Source organism: Zalophus californianus, chromosome X, assembly GCF_009762305.2.
Source record: "Zalophus californianus isolate mZalCal1 chromosome X, mZalCal1.pri.v2, whole genome shotgun sequence".
Taxonomy (NCBI): domain Eukaryota; kingdom Metazoa; phylum Chordata; class Mammalia; order Carnivora; family Otariidae; genus Zalophus; species Zalophus californianus.
In genome coordinates this window covers 102,360,428-102,378,201 of record NC_045612.1, presented here as the reverse complement: position 1 = coordinate 102,378,201, position 17,774 = coordinate 102,360,428, and the positions used below count along the sequence as shown (strand labels likewise).

The window sequence follows — 17,774 nt, the reverse complement described above, 5'->3', positions numbered from 1 at the left end:
GGGACATATTATTAAAAAAGACCCACACTAGCACATCAAACTACAATGTTACAAGTATTATAACTTAAAGCTAAAAGCAAAAAACAAAGACAGCTAATTTTAAGAAAAACATTAAAAAATAATAGATGTTATGGAAAAGATTGGACCACGGAGGGTGTATTATTTTCCTGTTACTGCTGTAACAAATTACCACAAACAGTAGCTTAGGACAAGACAAATTTATGACCCTACAGCTCTGGAAGTTAGAAATCTGAAATGGGTCTGATGGACTAAAATTCAAATGTTGGTAGGACTGTGTTCCTTCTGAAGAAGCTGCAGGAGAATCTGTTTCCTTGCTTTTTCCAGCGAGTAGAGGCCACCCACATTGCTTGGCTAGGGGCTCCTTTTGCCTTCTTCTAAGCCAGCAGTGTAGAGTCTTCATATCTCTCTCTGTCACTGACTCCCACTCTCCTGCTTCCCTCTTTTGCTTATAAGGACCCTGTGATTCTACTGTGCCCATCTGCATAATCCAGTATAATTTCCCCATCTCAGGGGCATTTGACTGACAATGTTAATTCCATCAGCAATTTTAATTCTCCCTCAGCATGTACCATGTGGATATGTTAATATCCACAAATTCTGGGGATTTGGACATGGGAACATTTTGGGGAGGCCATTTTTCTGCCTACCGCACTGGGCAATAAAGTAAAATTTGCTTTGGGCAATGAAATATTAGCAGGCTTGATGGAAGCATAGGCTTAAAAAAGTTGTCCATATATTTCCACTCTTGCTCTTTCACCTTTGCCTTTGCCAAGAGGACACACCTGGGCTCACCTGCTGGAAGAAGAATGAGCAAGATATGTGCGGCAGAGCCGAGCTGATCCAGTGACCCTCAGACACGTGAGTTCCTAGGCACCCTCCAGATGGGCAAACTAGCCCAGGCCACAGCAGAAAAACTGCCCAATTTAAATCAAGCCACAAGAAAGGGTGATGGGTACTAAGGAGGGCACGTGTGGTGATGAGTACTGGGTGTTATATGCAACTAATGAATCACTGAACACTACATCGAAAACTAATGATGTACTATATGTGGCTAACTGAACATGATAAAAAAAAAGAAAGGGGAACCCTCTTACACTGTTGGTGGGAATGTAAGCTGGTACAACCACTCTGGAAAACAGTATGGAGGTTCCTCAAACAGTTGAAAATAGAGCTACCCTACAACCCAGCAATTGCACTACTGGGTATTTATCCCAAAGAGAAAGGTGTAGTGAAAAGAAGGGGCACCTGCACCCCAATGTTCATAGCAGCAATGTCCGCAATAGCCAAACTGTGGAAAGAGCTGAGATGCCCTTCGACAGATGAATGGATAAAGAAGATGTGGTCCATAAATACAATAGAATATTGCTCAGCCATCAGAAAGGATGAATACCCACCATTTGCATCGACATGGATGGGACTGGAGGGGATTATGATGAGTGAAGTGATTCAATCAGAGAAAGATAATTATCATACGGCTTCACTCATATGTGGAACATAAGGAATAGTGCAGAGAACAATAGGGGAAGGGAAGGAAAACTGAAGGGGAAGAAATCAGAGGGGGGGACAAACCATGAGAGACTCTGGACTCCAGGAACCAAACTGAGGGTTACAGAAGGGAGGGGGATGGGAGAGTGGGGTAACCTGGGGATGGGTACTAAGGAGGGCACGTGTGGTGATGAGCACTGGGTGTTATATGCAACTAATGAATCATTGAACACTACATCAAAAACTATTAATGTACTATACAGTGGTTAACTGAACATAAAAATAAATAAATAAATCAAGCCACAAGCTAGTGAGCTAAAGAAATATTTACTGTTTTAAGCTACTGAGTTTTGAGATGGCTTGTTTCACAGCCTATTGTGGCAAATGATAATTAACACAGATGTCAAATGATAATTCTGGCACGATAACTATTAAAACAACACAAAGCTCACCATATACTGTTACCACTGTATTGTAATTGAAAGGGCATTTTAACAACTAAAAAATAAATCACAAGAACATGCTCTCAGAATACAGGGCAGGCTTTTCCAAGAAAGGCTGGTGACAAGCTTATAACATTTTTCGGTCTACTCCCTCCCCCACTCTCTCTTTCAGTCTTTATAGTTCTCATTTCTGTGCTGATTGAGGAAATCACAGATCATCTGCATTTGAGAACTTCTGCCTGTACACTACTTAATGGAATGCTTTGCACATTGTAAACCCTCAAGAATGTGCTCGAATGAGTAACCACACTGCGAATTGAGCCATTCACAATGGTGTGCTACTAACTCTGGAACTGAACAATGTGGTCATTGCAGTATACTAAGTGTCATAAAAACTTACAGAAAAGAAACATTTTATATGGAAGATAGTGTATTCTCCATTATTTTAGCAATAATACTGAAGCATATAAAGTCATGCTGTGACTTTGTAGAAAGCTGTGCCCTAGTAATTTAGAAGGACACACTGACTCCATGTTGATTGGCTTGGAGGTGGGCTTACCATGTTGGTTTGTTTCTTTTTAATTCTCACCTGCCAGTCTGAGAGTTTTCTTTAAAATGGTAATGATACAAATTAATCAATAAGGTGTTATGGGGATTTAATGTAAAAGGAACGAAAAAAAATCCAATTTCCAAACTGCCAGATCTATTTAGCACATGTCATAGTATAGCTTAACACACGGTGCATTAACAAAATATAGGTCAAAGTTAAATTTTATAAAGATGGAGAAAACATAGTCCTCACAAAACCTTTCACTGGAATAGAAAACTTCACGTTTTTTTGTATATTGGCAACCCAGACCCTTTAATTAAAACAATTCTTCCTAATGGTCTGCATCTAATCAGGTATAGTGGAGTATTAATAAAACATGTTTTACATTCTCTGGTTTGCTTTTTAATGGATATTTCAATGGATTGAATTCAAAAGCAGTCAATTTATATTGTTTCAACAAGAACAAGTTTATTTTGCTTTACCAATATAGAAACAGCTATGTTATTTTTTTTAAGATAACTTAGTATTTAAGGGTAAGATTATCAGAATATTAAAAACTAATCTGATAAAGAGGGATGATAGTTGCATGGATACGTTATAAAGCAAAAATAGCAAAATGTTAACTGCAAAATATGGGTGGTGGGTATATAAATGCTCACTGTAAAAGTCAGCTTTGATGTATGATTAAACATTTTTATATTAAAAGGCTAGAAAAAATAATCCAGAATTGAAAATATATCCTTATGTATTTTTTTTAAATTTTTTATTGTTATGTTAATCACCATATATTACATAATTTGTTTTGGTGTAGTGTTCCATGATTCGTTGTTTGTTCATAACACCCAGTGCTCCATGCAGAATGTGCCCTCTTTAATACCCATCACCAGGCTAACCCATCCCCCTACCCTCCTCCCCTCTAGAAACCTCAGTTTGTTTTTCAGAGTCCATCATCTCTCCTGGTTCGTCTCCCCCTCTGACTTACTCCCCTTCATTCTTCCACTCCTGCTATCTTCTTCTTTTTCTTTTTTCTTAAAATATGTTGCATTATTTGTTTCAGAAGTACAGATCTGGGTGATAGACATTGGGGAAGATATGTGCTACGGTGAGTGCTGTGAATTGTGTAAGACTGTTGTATCCTTATGTATTTTTATATCGGTGCCACCATTTTGTTGCCTTTTCCTTTTCTGGAAAATGATTATTAGCCATTTAACTTTGAAATATCTGAGCAGCAGCCTTTTGGGGCATGCTCATCTTGTTTGACTTAATGACTGAGATGCCCTGTGGACCAGAAGTCTATTCTACAATTTGAGATTACTTTGAATAATATATAAAAATTAGTTGGGCTAGGGCGCCTGAGTGGCTCAGTTGGTTCAGCGCCTGACACTTGACCTCAGCCATGATCATGAGGTCATGATCTCAGGGTCGTGAGACTGAGCCCCGAGTTGGGCTGTGTGCCCAGCATGGAGCCTGCTTAAGAGTCTCTCTCTCCCTCTCTCTCTGCCCCACCCCCAACTCATAGGCATGTGCTCTCTCTTTCTATCTCTCAAAAAAAAAAATTAGTTGGGCTGAGAAGGGGAGGTTAAGTGGAAGGTCTTCCCAGCAGAGAGAAGTATGGAGACAGAAGGAGAGTAATGTCCCAGTAGCCCTGAATTTTTTGTTATATTATCTCCCTCAGAGGGATTCAAAGAAATGGGGTCATGGAGAAACTACGTCGTGAATGATCTTGAATGCTACTCCAAGGATTTGCAGTACTGAAGAGTTTTAAGCACAGGTATGGAGGTGACAGGGTCAGCCTTCATGTTAAAAGATGACTCTGGCTGAGGAAATGAAACTAAATCCAAGGAGACCAGTGTAGAGGCTACTACAGTTTTCTGGGTGAAACTAATAGCAATAACATCATGGACAAGAATCATAGTACCTACTCTTCTTGGTTGCATTTTACATATCTGTCTCTCTCTGTATGGTAATCTCAGTAAAGTTGCAGGTTACAAAATCAAGATACAAAAATCAATTGTGTTTCTTTACACTAATAATAAACTACCTGATAAGGAAATTTGAAAAAAACAATTCCATTTACAGTATCATCAAAAAGAATAAAACACTTAGGCATAAATTTATGTAGGGAAGCAAAAGACTTATACACCGAAAACTACAAAACATGAATGACAGAAATTAGAGAATATACCAAAAAAAAAAAAAAAAAAAAAAAAAGGAAAGACATCCATGTTCATGGATAGGAACACTTAATATTGTTAAGATGTTCATACTACCCAAAGCGATCTACAGATTCAGTGCAATCCCTATCAAATCAAAATTCCAATGGCATTTTACATAGAAATTGAAAAAAAAATTCCAAAATTCTTATAGAACCAGAAAAGACCCTCAATAGTCAGAAAAATCTTGAAAAAGGTGAATAAAGCAGAGGCATCTCACTTCCTGATTTCAAAATATATTACCAAGCGACAGTAATTAAAACATGGTATGGTACTGGCATAAACATATATAGAGCAATGGAACAGAAGAAAGAGCCCAGAAATAAATCCATACTGATCTACCACAAGAGTACCCAGGATCTACAATGGGGAAAGGATGGTTACTTCAATAAATGGTGTAGGGAAAACTGTATATCCATGTGCAAAAGAATGAGACTAGACCGTTATCTAACACTATACAAAAAAAATCAACTCAAAATGGGGGTGCCTGGGTGGCTCAGTCAGTTAAGTGTCCGAGTCTTGATTTCAGCTCAGGTCCTGATCTCAGGGTCCTGGAATCGAGCCCCGTGTCAGGCTCCACACTCAGTGGGGAGTCTGCTCGAGAGTCTCTCCCTCTCCCTCTGCCCCAGCTCTCTCTCTCTAAAAAAATTTGAAAAATCAACTCAAAATGATTCAAGATTTAAATTTAAGACCTGAAACTATAAAACCCCCAGAAGGAGACAGGAGAAAAGCTTCATGATGTTGGTGCTTGGCACTGATTTCATGGATATCACACCAAAAGCACAGGCAACAAAAGCAAAAATAGACAAGTGAATAATCTCATTTACTCCTTTCAGCTAGCCAACACAGAAATTTTAGGAGGAAAGCAAGGCTAGAGAAATTAAGAAAACTGCCCGAAGTCTACAAGATTTGAATCAGGTGTGTTTGATTCCACAGCAATAAAAATCCCAAAATGAAGGATATTCCCAGAGAAAAGTGTATCAGGAGAGACTTTAGGACATAGAATCAGCAATATTTCATGCCCGAGTATAAGTGTATACAAAAGACAGAAGTCAGGCTGGACCCAGAGGGTTCTGTCTTAGAAAACTGGTAAATGATGGTGTCTTTTTCTGAAACAGGGAATAGAAGTGAATGTCCACATTTGCTAGGGATTTCAGTTTGGGACATGCTAATTTTGAAATGACTGTGGACAGGTATAAGTCTCAAAATATTTAACATCTGCTATAGCAAAAGCCCAACCAATCAGAGCAGATACTAGCTAGTACATCCTACCTGTGCTTATCAGTAAGTAGCAGCCCTGTGCCCTAAATACAGAGGTTCACTGGGGAATTGCAGACATACATATGGAATGGCCCCCAAGAGAGAGATGCAGGAAGCAGATAATGATTTAGGACTCATCTGTTTATAGGTACTAAATGGAGCTTCCGACGAAGATGTGATCCTGGAAAGGGTGTGGGATGGAAAGCAAAGAAGGGCTGAGGATGGGGTCTGGGGAGCATCCATACTTATGGAAGAGGCAGAGCATGAATCATCTGCAAGAGAGACTGCAAAATAGGCAGATAGGTCAGATTTGAAAACCTGGGCAAGAGGATGTCAAGGAACCAAAGAAGGAAAGAATTACACAGAGAAGTTGAGTCAGGCGATTTGGCAAGGGGGAGGACATTGATTTTCTTAGTGAAAGCAGGTTGCCTGGCAGGTAGGAGTGATAACCAGATAACATGGGTTGAAAGGGACTTGTGGGTAAAGAAGGGGACTTAGCCAGCCGTGCCACTGTTTCACAAAGATCTGCCACGAAATGGAGAGAGGCGAGGTGACACTGGAAGGGGATGGGAGACGAGTGGTGTTGAGGTTGAGAAGTGTGTATGTTACCTAAGAGGAAGGGCAATAAAGAGTAAACTGACAGCAAAGAATCAGCAGGAAGGTGACTTCAAAGCCAGGGTGGAAGGGAATTCTGATGGAACAAAGCTTGGAGGAGATGGCATTCAGAACCGAGTTACACTCCCATCCTTTCCATATCCTACTACTCACACAGCAGCCAGAGTGATTTTGTAAAAATAAATAAATAAATAAATAAATAAATAAATAAATAAATAAATAAAAAAAAATAAGCATGACTCACAAAGTTATCGGCTGTTTTCCCAAGGAGAATGTAAACTCTAGAGGGTGGGAACCTTTTGGCCACGCGAAGGACAGGGAGAGGGCAGACACTCAGAGGGAAGTAGCAGGAGTGAAGAGGAGGTTGTGTCTGAAGGGGACGCCATGAATCCCTAGGCTCCTGTGCGCGTTTTGCGGAAATCACCCCATGTTAGGAATTTGAACGTCTTTCCTTTGTGACTGTGGTAGATCCGCCTTGCTGAACCAGTCTAAGAAATTGCTAATTACTTCATTTCTTTCTTTCTTTACACAATGAACAACTCAATATTTAGTTTTTAAAAAAATTTCTTCCTCCTTACTCATCCCTACCTCCAAAACCAATCTTGGCCTTTTTCCAAAGTATCCCTTATGACTGCCACGAACATAAACTGAACCTCAGTTTTGCTGGTGCTAATTTAGCCTAGGAGAAACTACTGACCAAATTAAACCAAAACAACTCTTTAGGCCCCATTATGTAGGAGAGTTTCCTGGACTAAAATTTTAAATAATGTTTTAAGTAGTGGTTCACTGAGTATGGTCCTTGACCAGCAACAACAGCATTCCCTGGGGATGAGACAAAAATACGAATGATCAGTCCCCACCCAGCCCTAACTGAATCTGAAACTCTGGTGGTGGGACCTTTCAACCTGTGATTTAACAAATCCTCAAGTAGTTGTGATGTATGTTCAAGATTCACCTAAAATAATGAATTTATGGCCTATAACTGACTATACCTAGAACACAACTATGCTGGGGGAATAAATAAAATCTGGTTTTCTGTTCATCAGAAAAGGTCAAATTCAAGAGCCAGAGAAATCTCAGGACATGGATTAGATAAAATACATGTACAATGTGATATAAAGTAAAAACGCGACTGAAAATGAAGAGAACCTGAAATAGCACATCATGGCTGAAAGTGTATTTTGAGAAGCTATGTATGTGCTAACTCTCAGAACTCTTCTTTCTATGTGCTAGTTGGAGGGGGTGATTTATCTCTGACACAACTGCCACGTGCATTTATATTAATATGAAAGGCTTCTTGTAATGAGAAGGTAACACCTTGCATTTAGTACACTCATTTCCAACGTGAGAGAAATGTCTTAGATGAAAATGCTACCCTCTGAAAATCTTCCCCTGACGATTCCTGTCTGCCTTCTTGATAGTGGAGGAGTTGGGGTGGGGCAGGCGGAGTCTTCTGGATAGAAGTCAGAGCTTCTCCAGAGACAGGTTGACTAGGTTATCACCACAGAGTGCCCACGTACCAGGAATCTCAGGATCGAGAAAGTTTGAGTCAAGACATCTCTCAGAGGCATTCTGAGAAAGTGAGATCTGTATATGCACCTATCTGAGAGGACTAGGGGTAAAGAGCCACGGAAAACAAATTGACCAAGAATGTATTCATTCAAAGGAATGTTGTCCTTTAATGTAGTGAGTAATGTTACAATTTAAGAACTAAACTCCTCCTTTGAAACTGCCTTTAAAGAGTTTTCAACAACATAAGAAATTCTAGAAGGTATCTAATTTTTTAAAGAATTGATTGCATCTAGGTCTATTTATTTTATAAACCAAAAGAAGTTTAAATTTAAATCTTGTTTCAAAAAGATTTTTATTTTTAAGGAATCTCTACACCCAACATAGGGCTTGAACTTGCAATCCTGAGATCAAGAATTGCACGCTCCACTGACTGAGCCAGCCAGGCATCCCACCATAAGAGGCTTTTAAGACTATTGCAAAAAATCAAAACCACCCTCAAAATGGGAAAAGTTGCTAGCACTGAAAACATTAAAAAAGAAGAAAGCACAGCACTGCAAATCCCCTGAAAAAGGAGCACCAAGATAGTCGGAATGGTAACAACGTTCCAGAAATAATTCCACAGCCTCCTAAGCCAACTCATTAGAATTCTAATTGACACATGAGACGTTTTATTTAAAAAAATCAGTTGTATTACTTTAGTTGTTTATTAAAGCACGTATTTGTAACTATAATTAATTATGGAGTAGTTAATGCATGCTGGCAAAGCCAGTCCAATCATTCGGAAGAATGTCTCATGTTGGCTGTGAATGTCTTCTCTCCTTGGCCTCCTCAGCTCCTGGGCCTCCTTTGTGGGCTCCTCTCCCTCCTCTATTCTGAAGGGTCGGTGAAGCTTGGGCTTTTTTTTTTTTGTACATTTTTTCACTTTTCTTTGTACATAGACACAGCCCTGCAGGTATTCCCAAAATTTCAATTATTGTTTTGATACAGATGATCTCCCAAATCTTTACTTCTTGCCTAATATTCTATGTGAATTTCCAAGCCACATAGCCAAGTGCCCAGGAATATTCCCTGAATTTATGTTCCTTTTAGAAATTCCCCAAACTGTACATATCCTAAATCAGTGTTTTGTTTTTGTTTTTGTTTTTTGAGAGAGAGACAGTGAGAGTGAGGGGGGTAGGGGTGGGGGAGGGGCGACAGAGGGAGAAGGAGAGAGAGAATCTCAAGCAGGCTCCATGCCCAGCGCAGAGCCCATTGCAGGGCTCGATCCAATTCCATGATCCCATGTCCCAGAGATCATGACCTGAGCTGAAATCAAGAGTCAGATGCTTAACCGACTGAGCCATCCAGGTGCCCCCTAAATCAGTATTCTTGAAGTTGGTCCCTCACCAGCAGCAGCAGCACAGGAGAACTTCTTAAAACTGTAAATTCTCTGTGCCTGTCCCAGACCTCCAGAATTAGGAACTCAGGGGGCAAGGCCCTGTCATCTCCATGTTAACAAGCCTTCCAAGTCATTCCAACGGAGCTAATGTTGAGAGCCGCTAAGGCATACGAGACACTCTACAGCCCAGAGCCTGCTGAAATCATCCAAACTATCCAATCCTAAACTTGCCCAAACTTGCCTTATCTGCCCCATCCGTTCCTTCCCAGGGAAACCACAATAAGGGAGAAATCATGCTTTCTCCTTGGCTCCTTCTGCCTCCTGAATGATCCCCAGTACTTCCCCTTAGAGCCCTGTGAAGTGTTGCACGTCTCCTACTCCTGGGAACTGTGAATAATAAATCTTCTTTCATGGCAATGACTTGTCTATGCCATCACTCGGTCACCTCTATAAATTAAATCCTGGGTACAAATAAAACACTGCCCCTCCTAACATCCGCTAAGCCTTGGGTTCCCTACTATAGTGAATGCCTCCAGCTGTCCAACCAGAAACCTTGGCTTCTTCCTTCACCTTAACCCTTCACATGAATGCATTACGTAACATGGCAAAGTCCAACTTCAAACAACAGCAACAACAAAAACAACCAAACCTTGCAACTAATTCACGTCTCTCCAGCACTTACGTCACTGTGTCCCACCTAGCTTTCATCAGTAGTCTAGCAAAGGATATTTTTGTCTCTGAGTTCTCGCCCCTCCCACTTCAATGCAGTTTTCCTTTTATATGAAGTTACTCCTCTGCTAAACAAACAAACAAACAAACAAAGTAGCTGTCCACTGCTACCCAAGGAAAAACTAAAAAACCCTTTCTGGCGCTGGCTCACTTTCCAGCTTCATCTCTCCCCATCCAAACTCCAGTTTTACCAAGGAGCAATCATCTCAAAATCACTTTCCTATGACTTCAGAGTGTGCACAGCATGCTGCCCAGCTTAGCACGCTCCTCATACCTCCTTCACCTTACCTGAGAAACTCATCTTTTTTTTTTTTTTAAGATTTTATTTATTTCTTTGAGAGAGCAGAGAGCACAAGTAGGGAGGGTTGAGTGAGGGGCAGAGGGAGAAACAGACTCCCCGCTGAGCAGGGAGCCTGATGTGGGGGAGGGGGTGGTGGTGGTGGGGGGGGTTGATCCCAGGACCCTAAGATCATGACCTGAGCTGAAGGCAGATGCTTAACCAACTGAGCCACCCAGGCACCCCAAAACCCAAATTTTTGATATCCGGGAAGACTTCCCTAATCCCTCAAGGCTGAGCTATTTTACCATTTCCGGTCCCATCTCATGCCACTTCCTGCCATCTTCCATCCTTTCTGGAGATGCTATCCTTATTAAAATCAGAAAAGGAAAGCTGGTAGGAGTTAAAGGAGGAAGGAACCGCAGGTGAGAAGAGGCATGGGGGGGGGGGTTGGAAATAAGTTCCTGGCATTCTTAACTGAAGGTCTGAAGGCATTTCCCATAAGTCAACTGTAATCAGTTTCACAAATCACCTTTAGCACGAATGGCATGTTTGTCCATTTATTTTACCTGATGTTTTTCTCTAAGTAGACTCATATTGACCCATTTTGTTGGACTTAGTCTCATTCTGAGCAATGATATCTTAAAATCAACTGCTTATGGTATTAGCTACATTTTGCTAAAACACATTAAATGAATACTTAATTATTAAAATTTGTAAAAGCATCCAACCATGTACCATGTAATAATACTCCACTTTCATTACTCTAGTGGGAAGTGAACACTTGGGGAAAGAATTATTATAAACGATAAGTAATGCATGCAGGCATATTAAAAATTAAATTAGATAGCTTAGGAAATTAATTATAATTTATAATATTTCCCCCATGGTAAATTTACTCCAAATCCCAAACATCTGAATTATAAACTAACTTTTGGGGAAAAAAAAACTACTTCTAAATTGGAAGGCACCTGATAATTGATACATACTTAGCAAATGAACAATTGAGTTTATTTTGCTGATTCACAATTCACAAGTCATCTCGAGGTCAGGTTTCTGATTGCTCATTAGTGGCTATTTTCCAGAGTTGATACTTCAATTTTACTTTGAGTGGCTGCAAATGATTCTTCCAATGCAAAAAAGGTCCCAGTGGCCTTGCAAAGTTAGATAAATAGGTTTACCTGAAAATCAAGAAGGACTCTAGCTACAAGGGCATTTTCTGGTTAAGTCACTAAGAGTCAAGTAACTTTCAAGAACTTAACAGATGTGACATATATTTTCCGACTAGTGTTTCCCTGATGTACCCCCATGGATAGACTAAACCAGGTTTCCATTTAAGAAAAGGTTTTCATTCTAGTTATCAGTTTTAGTTTGGTATCTTGTTCTTAATTTTGTTCTTAAAGACTGTTTTCTTATCACAAAGTTCTCGCAATATCGCCAATACCCAAACAAAGACATGCTCGAGACAGTATTCTCACAAGTAATAAGTGACTATGGTTTTTGTGCTTCTATAACAGGCTTGGAAAATGACCTGTATTTTGCATTATGTGCATCATAAACTTCTAATTGCTCTTTCAGAGTATTCCATAAAAAAGAATGTCTGACATTCTTTAAGAATAGTACGGCATTAAAACTGAAGTCCTCGGAGATGGTAAGATAGAATATTTAAAATCTGTAGACTACATTTGGAAATGTTCCCATGGCTAGCAGTGAAGAATTACTTATCATGAATGTCTGGAAGTCTTTTTTTTTTTTTTTTTGGATTAATGGAAATCTCTAGAACTGTTCTTTCTAATATGGTAATCATTGGCCACCTATGGCTACTGAGCACCTGAAATGTGGCTGGTCTGAACGGCGATGTGTGGTAAGAGTAAAATATATTGGAAAAATATATTCCATTAATAACTTTTATAATGATTACATGTTACAGTGATAATCTTGTAGGCATATTAGATTACATAAAACATATTGTTGCAATTAACTTCACCTCTTCATGTTTACATTTTTAGTATAGCTCCTAGAAGATTTTAAGTCACATTATATTTCTATTGGCCAGAGCTGCTCTACAGAAATGAAGAGAACAAGGATGGCTCCCTAGATATTCTAATTTTCATTTTGTAAGTCAACAATTTATTAGATAATTTTCTCTGACTTGATGACAATCAGAGACAAAGCCTGTGGTGGAGGTGTTTGGAATCAAGGGTCTCTATTTCACTGAGTGCTATTTTGGGTTAGTTTAATAAATCTATGACAGTGTAATATGATATAAATTATTTTTGTACTTTATTAAGTTTGTAAAAGTCACCAAGATAAGCATTTTGTGATTAATATACTATAAAATAAATGGCATTACCAATATAGAAATCTGATCTTTTAATCATCAAGTTTATACATAATATATTTTTGACAGAAAATAATTAGATGCAAGCAAACAATAAACAGTATTTTCCCCCAGGGGAGATTCTCTTCCATCATATTCAATTTCCTCCTCAAATTAACTCATTTTAAGAGATAGCAAAATAGATTCAAATTTCTTATTATATTTCTGAATTTTTTTTCTTCTGACGGTGAGAGCAAAGTAGATTGAGTAAATTGACAGATGGTATTGATTTTGCACACCATTTATTTCTGGGCTTATGGCAAGTTCTACTGAAGTAATTCCTCTCAAGGAGTTTATCTCAGTGAATGAAATTTGCACTCAGCCTTTAAAGCCCAACTCAAATGTCCCCTCCTCTAAGAAGCCTTACCGGATCCCACTGGGCAGTTATCCACTTCAAATTCTGCTAAAGCATATGCCTTGTACATACTCCTCTTACTCAATTTCCCTTCTCTTTCCCCAACTGGCATGTGAGTTTCCTGATAACATGACTGAAGTCAACCCAAGTCCTATTCATCTCTGAATTCTCAATGACTAGTCCAGTACCTGGCATACAGTAGACACCTGAAATGTGTGTACATTCCAGTTTACTCAGTGAGGTGGCATTAATACTGCTAAATATTAAGGACAGTGGGTTTGACAATAAGTCTAGTTTAAAAATGTATAAATGGATCCTAGAAGTATCCCAATGAGGAATTTGGTGACTGCCATTTCTCAATAATATAATAACAAAGTTAATATTTGGAGATAATTTATAAGTAAAGATAAACTTTGAAAACTGCCACACAAAGAGGTGATAGAATCATAGGAGATCTTCTAACCACCGAAATAAATATGTCTTATAAATGCAATCATTTTGATTGTGTTTCCGGAAAGGATTACCCAAAGCTCTTTTTTTTTCGCCATGATTATGTAATTATAATGGTTTAGATTGTTTGTACATGTCCAGCTGGTGTTTTATTAAATTCTCCTCATCACTATTTGTTGACTAAGTCTACCTGTGATTACATCTCTAATGATTTTGAGCAGAACCTCTCCAAACTGATTTTCATGAAATTTCCCAGGGGTTCACAAAAAATGTTCTTGGTGTTCATATTAGTGAAGGTAGTAATGTCTGTTCTTGAAAAACTTTCTGCGTGTGCATGTGCATGTGCATGCAATTTAATTATATATAGTGAAATGACAATGCCAAATACATGGCGGGAAGGACCAAAGCAGTGTGCACATGACTCAGCTCCTCCGTTGCTTTAATTACTCAACACTGTTAGCTACCATGTGAATTTTGACTGCTATACTTGTCTTAAATTTTCTTTATCCTTATAACCTATATCCATATTTGGATCATTGGTTAAAGACAGAAGCCATCAGTAACACTGATGTTGAAATACAAAAAGTTACTGAAAAAACTATAAAGAATAATAATTCTGCATATTTTCCTCAAGATGATCTTTAGAGGAAACTGATTTGTAAATGGCATATATACATGATCCAAAAGAAATTTTTATTGCCCCCATTTTACAGATGATGAAATTGTGGCATATGGTCTAAGTCCCTTGTCCAGGGTCAGAAAGATAGCTGGTAAACAGCTGGAGAGGAATGTGAACCCGGGATGTCTACCTATAGAGTCTTCCAAGTGGGATACGACACAAACACAGAGGTTCTCAAAGTCGGCTTCCCATTAGAGTTACTTGAGCAGCTTTTAAGAATTCTGACATCCAGGGTGCCTGGATGGCTCAGTTGGTGAAGCGCCTGCCTTCGGCTCAGGTCACGATCCTGGAGTGCTGGGATCGAGGCCCCCATCGGGCTCCCAGCTTAGCAGGGAGCCTGCTTCTCCCTCTACCCCTCCCCCCTGCTTGTGATCTCTCTCTCTCTCGGATAAATAAATAAAATCTTAAAAAAAGAAGAAGAATTCTGATGTCCCGCCACCAGAGCCCATCAATTAAATAAAAAATCTCAGAATGGGTGCTGGGGAAGATGGAGCAGCCTCTTCTCCGAGCCACCCCTTTGCCTCGGGACTTCTCTGGGGTAAGCAGCCGTCAGACCTGGGACCCGGGCCACAGGCTCAGCTGACAACCCCAGGCTCTGTGTCAAAGCAGCAGTTTGCAGGTGGCTGCGCCAAGGTGCCGGAGGAGGCGTGGGGATGCTGCCACCCTGATGGCAGAGGAAAGGGCAGCTGTTGCACGGGGCTGGCATCTCTAAGGGCTTCAAAGTGCACATGGGCTTCAGCTTCCTGCCCATGACCGCCTGTGTGGGGTCATGCTTGCCCCATCCCCCCACTAGGAGGTCTTTGGGCACCAGAGCAAGCTGCACCTGCAGGGCTTCCAGAGCATGAAGGAGGGTCAGGCAGTGGAGTCCTCCTACAAGAAGTTGGCTAAGGGCCTAGAATCTATGTGGGTCACGAGCCCTACTGGGGTATTCTGTGCTGAGAGTGAGAGGTGTCTCAAAGGCAAGAATGGGCAGAAGCACAAATCAAAGGGGGACAGGAGCTACAACTGTGGAGATCGAGACCACCATGCCAAGGAATCCAAGCTGCCACCGCAGCCCAAGAAATGTCACTTCTGTCACAGCAGCAGCCATATGGTGGCCCCGTGTACCCTGAAGGCCCAGCAGGCCCCCAGCTCACAGCAAAAGGCAGCCTACTTTCGGGAAGAAGAAGATGAAGAGATCCAGAGCCCTACCCTGTGCCCAGAGGCCCAGCACTAGCTACTGTGGGTGATGGCTAGCCTTTTGTGATCAGGACATTTTGAGGGGCAGGCATCAGTGGGCAGAGTGGAGAAAGTGGGGACAGTGTGGGTAGGGGGCAGCTGGATCTGTCCTGTATCTCAGGCCAGGGTCCACAGCATCACCCCCTCTTCCCTCCTGGCAGCGGGGGGGGGGGAGGCCACTGAACTCCAACCACGCTTTATCCAAATTGCTCCCGGGGGTTCTGGGGAAAATCCCTCCCTGCTGAGCTTTACCTGAGTCTCTGTCCCCAGATCTCCAGCTTTTGAAAGTGGCCTGGACAGGGAAGTTGTTTTCCTTTCGAGTAAGGAGATGTCATAATAATGGTTCCCATGCCAGAGTGTAAAGACTAAGCATGAGACCAGATGGACGGGCCCAACCCACGAACTGCTACGTTCTGTGGGAGGCAGTCTCTCAGGGGTAAGGCAGGGTTTTTCCACATTTTGTCTCACAACCCACTCTGGGGATAGGGTGCTGGGGACTGTCCCGAGCAAGGGGTTGTGACAGCAGCTGCAGCAGTTGTTGGGGGAATAGCTGCAGACCTGCTGCCCTGAAGCTGACTCCCACCCAATTCTGGGTCAGTAGATTTTTATTGATCTGCTCCCTTGGATACCTGCACCGTGGGCCCCACTTTCTCCAGGAGGCCAACGGCACTAGCTGTGTGTGAATGACGTGTCTTGTGCATTTTCACTTTTTTTTTTTGTAATATAAATATTCTGGGTTTGTAAAAAAAAAATCTCAGAATGAAATGGTGCTCAGCTGTTGCTCAAAATGTATTTTTCCAAGATATGCTTGAAAATGTCAACTTGAGCCTCTGTTACCTCATGGTTTAGAAACAAACAAAAATCAAATTAGCTAAATTTTACGGGTGGGGTGGGGTAAAGGCAAGAATTCCAAATATCCAGTCATAAAAGTAGAAGTGCTTTCTCTGACCTTATAGAACAGTTAAACTTCGGTCTATGTTTTCCTGTATATTTTGTCGCCGAACCCAGCATATAACTTAAAATATATTATTAATTTATACATTTTCCTATTAGAGTTAGGAATCATTGTTAAAATAAAAAAAGCAAAATATTTGTCTTTATGTAATGAATACTATTATAAAGTTCAGTAAATGAATGTTATGAAATCTTAAATAATACACTAATATAAGCTATGATGGTCTGAATAATTAAACAATATTTATATTATCAATGTTTTATAATATAAAAAATTATACTAAATAATTAAGTCACTCATTACCTTACAGCATGCAAAAATGACTAAATGACTTTTTAATTTTGGGGGCATTTGTTATTACTGTGGAAGAGGACAGAAGTTCAGGAAAGGTGAGTAAATACTACATTAGACCAGGTTCTTTCCAACTGCAGTACGACGGACATTTTGCATTGGATAATTCTTTGTCGTGGAGGGCTGTCCTGCGCACTGTAGGATATTTTAGCAACATACCTGGCGCTTACCCGCTACACTTCAGCTGTGACAATTCAAAGTGCTTCCGGGGCGCTTGGGTGGCTTAACTGGTTAAGCCTCTGACTTTGGCTCAGGTCAGGTGGTGATCTCAGCGAGTCCCTTGCAGGGCTCTGTGCTCAGTGGGGAGTCTGCTTCTTCCTTTCCCTCTCCCTCTGCCCCTCCCTTTGCTCATGCTCTTTCTCTCTCTCTCTCTCAAATAGACAAAATCTTAAAAAAAAAAAATAAAAGTGCTTCCAGACATTGCCAGATGTCTCCTGGAGGGTGAAACTGCCCCTCCTTTTAAGAGTCACTGCGTTAGACAAATTAGCTCAGAGTTACACACTCTGATGCAGCCTCAACAATTTGGAGATGGCCTTTTTGACTTCTTTCTCAGAAGACCATCAAGTCTTCCGCGTGTCTATAATAGAGGCTTCATTACTACATATGTAAATTATTCTGATGTGAGGCAACAGCCTGTAACTCTTTCTGAATCATCAGAAACTACTGTTTGGATACTTAACGTATTTTATAAGATAGAATCCAAAAATTTTTGCTAATGGATCATTTCTTTAAATCCTACAATAGTTTTGATAGTTTATTAACTGGGCATTTTAATGTAATCTGAAAATCTTCCAATAGATTTCTGATACATTTCCCAAACTACACATTTTCAGAATACTCTCATCAGCTCTTTGGTGGGATGTGTCATTTCTCCATTGCATTGGAATTATTTATTTTTCCCTT

The 17,774-nt window shown here is 40.4% G+C and overlaps 1 protein-coding gene and 1 pseudogene across 2 annotated transcripts in view; one reads left to right on the top strand and one right to left on the bottom strand.

The window, feature by feature from the left end:
- The window catches only part of DMD (dystrophin), a 2,214,577-nt gene that overhangs the window by 436,000 nt on the left and 1,760,803 nt on the right, over positions 1-17,774 (bottom strand). The window lies entirely within an intron of this gene.
- On the top strand, positions 14,819-15,563 carry LOC113931162 (annotated as a pseudogene).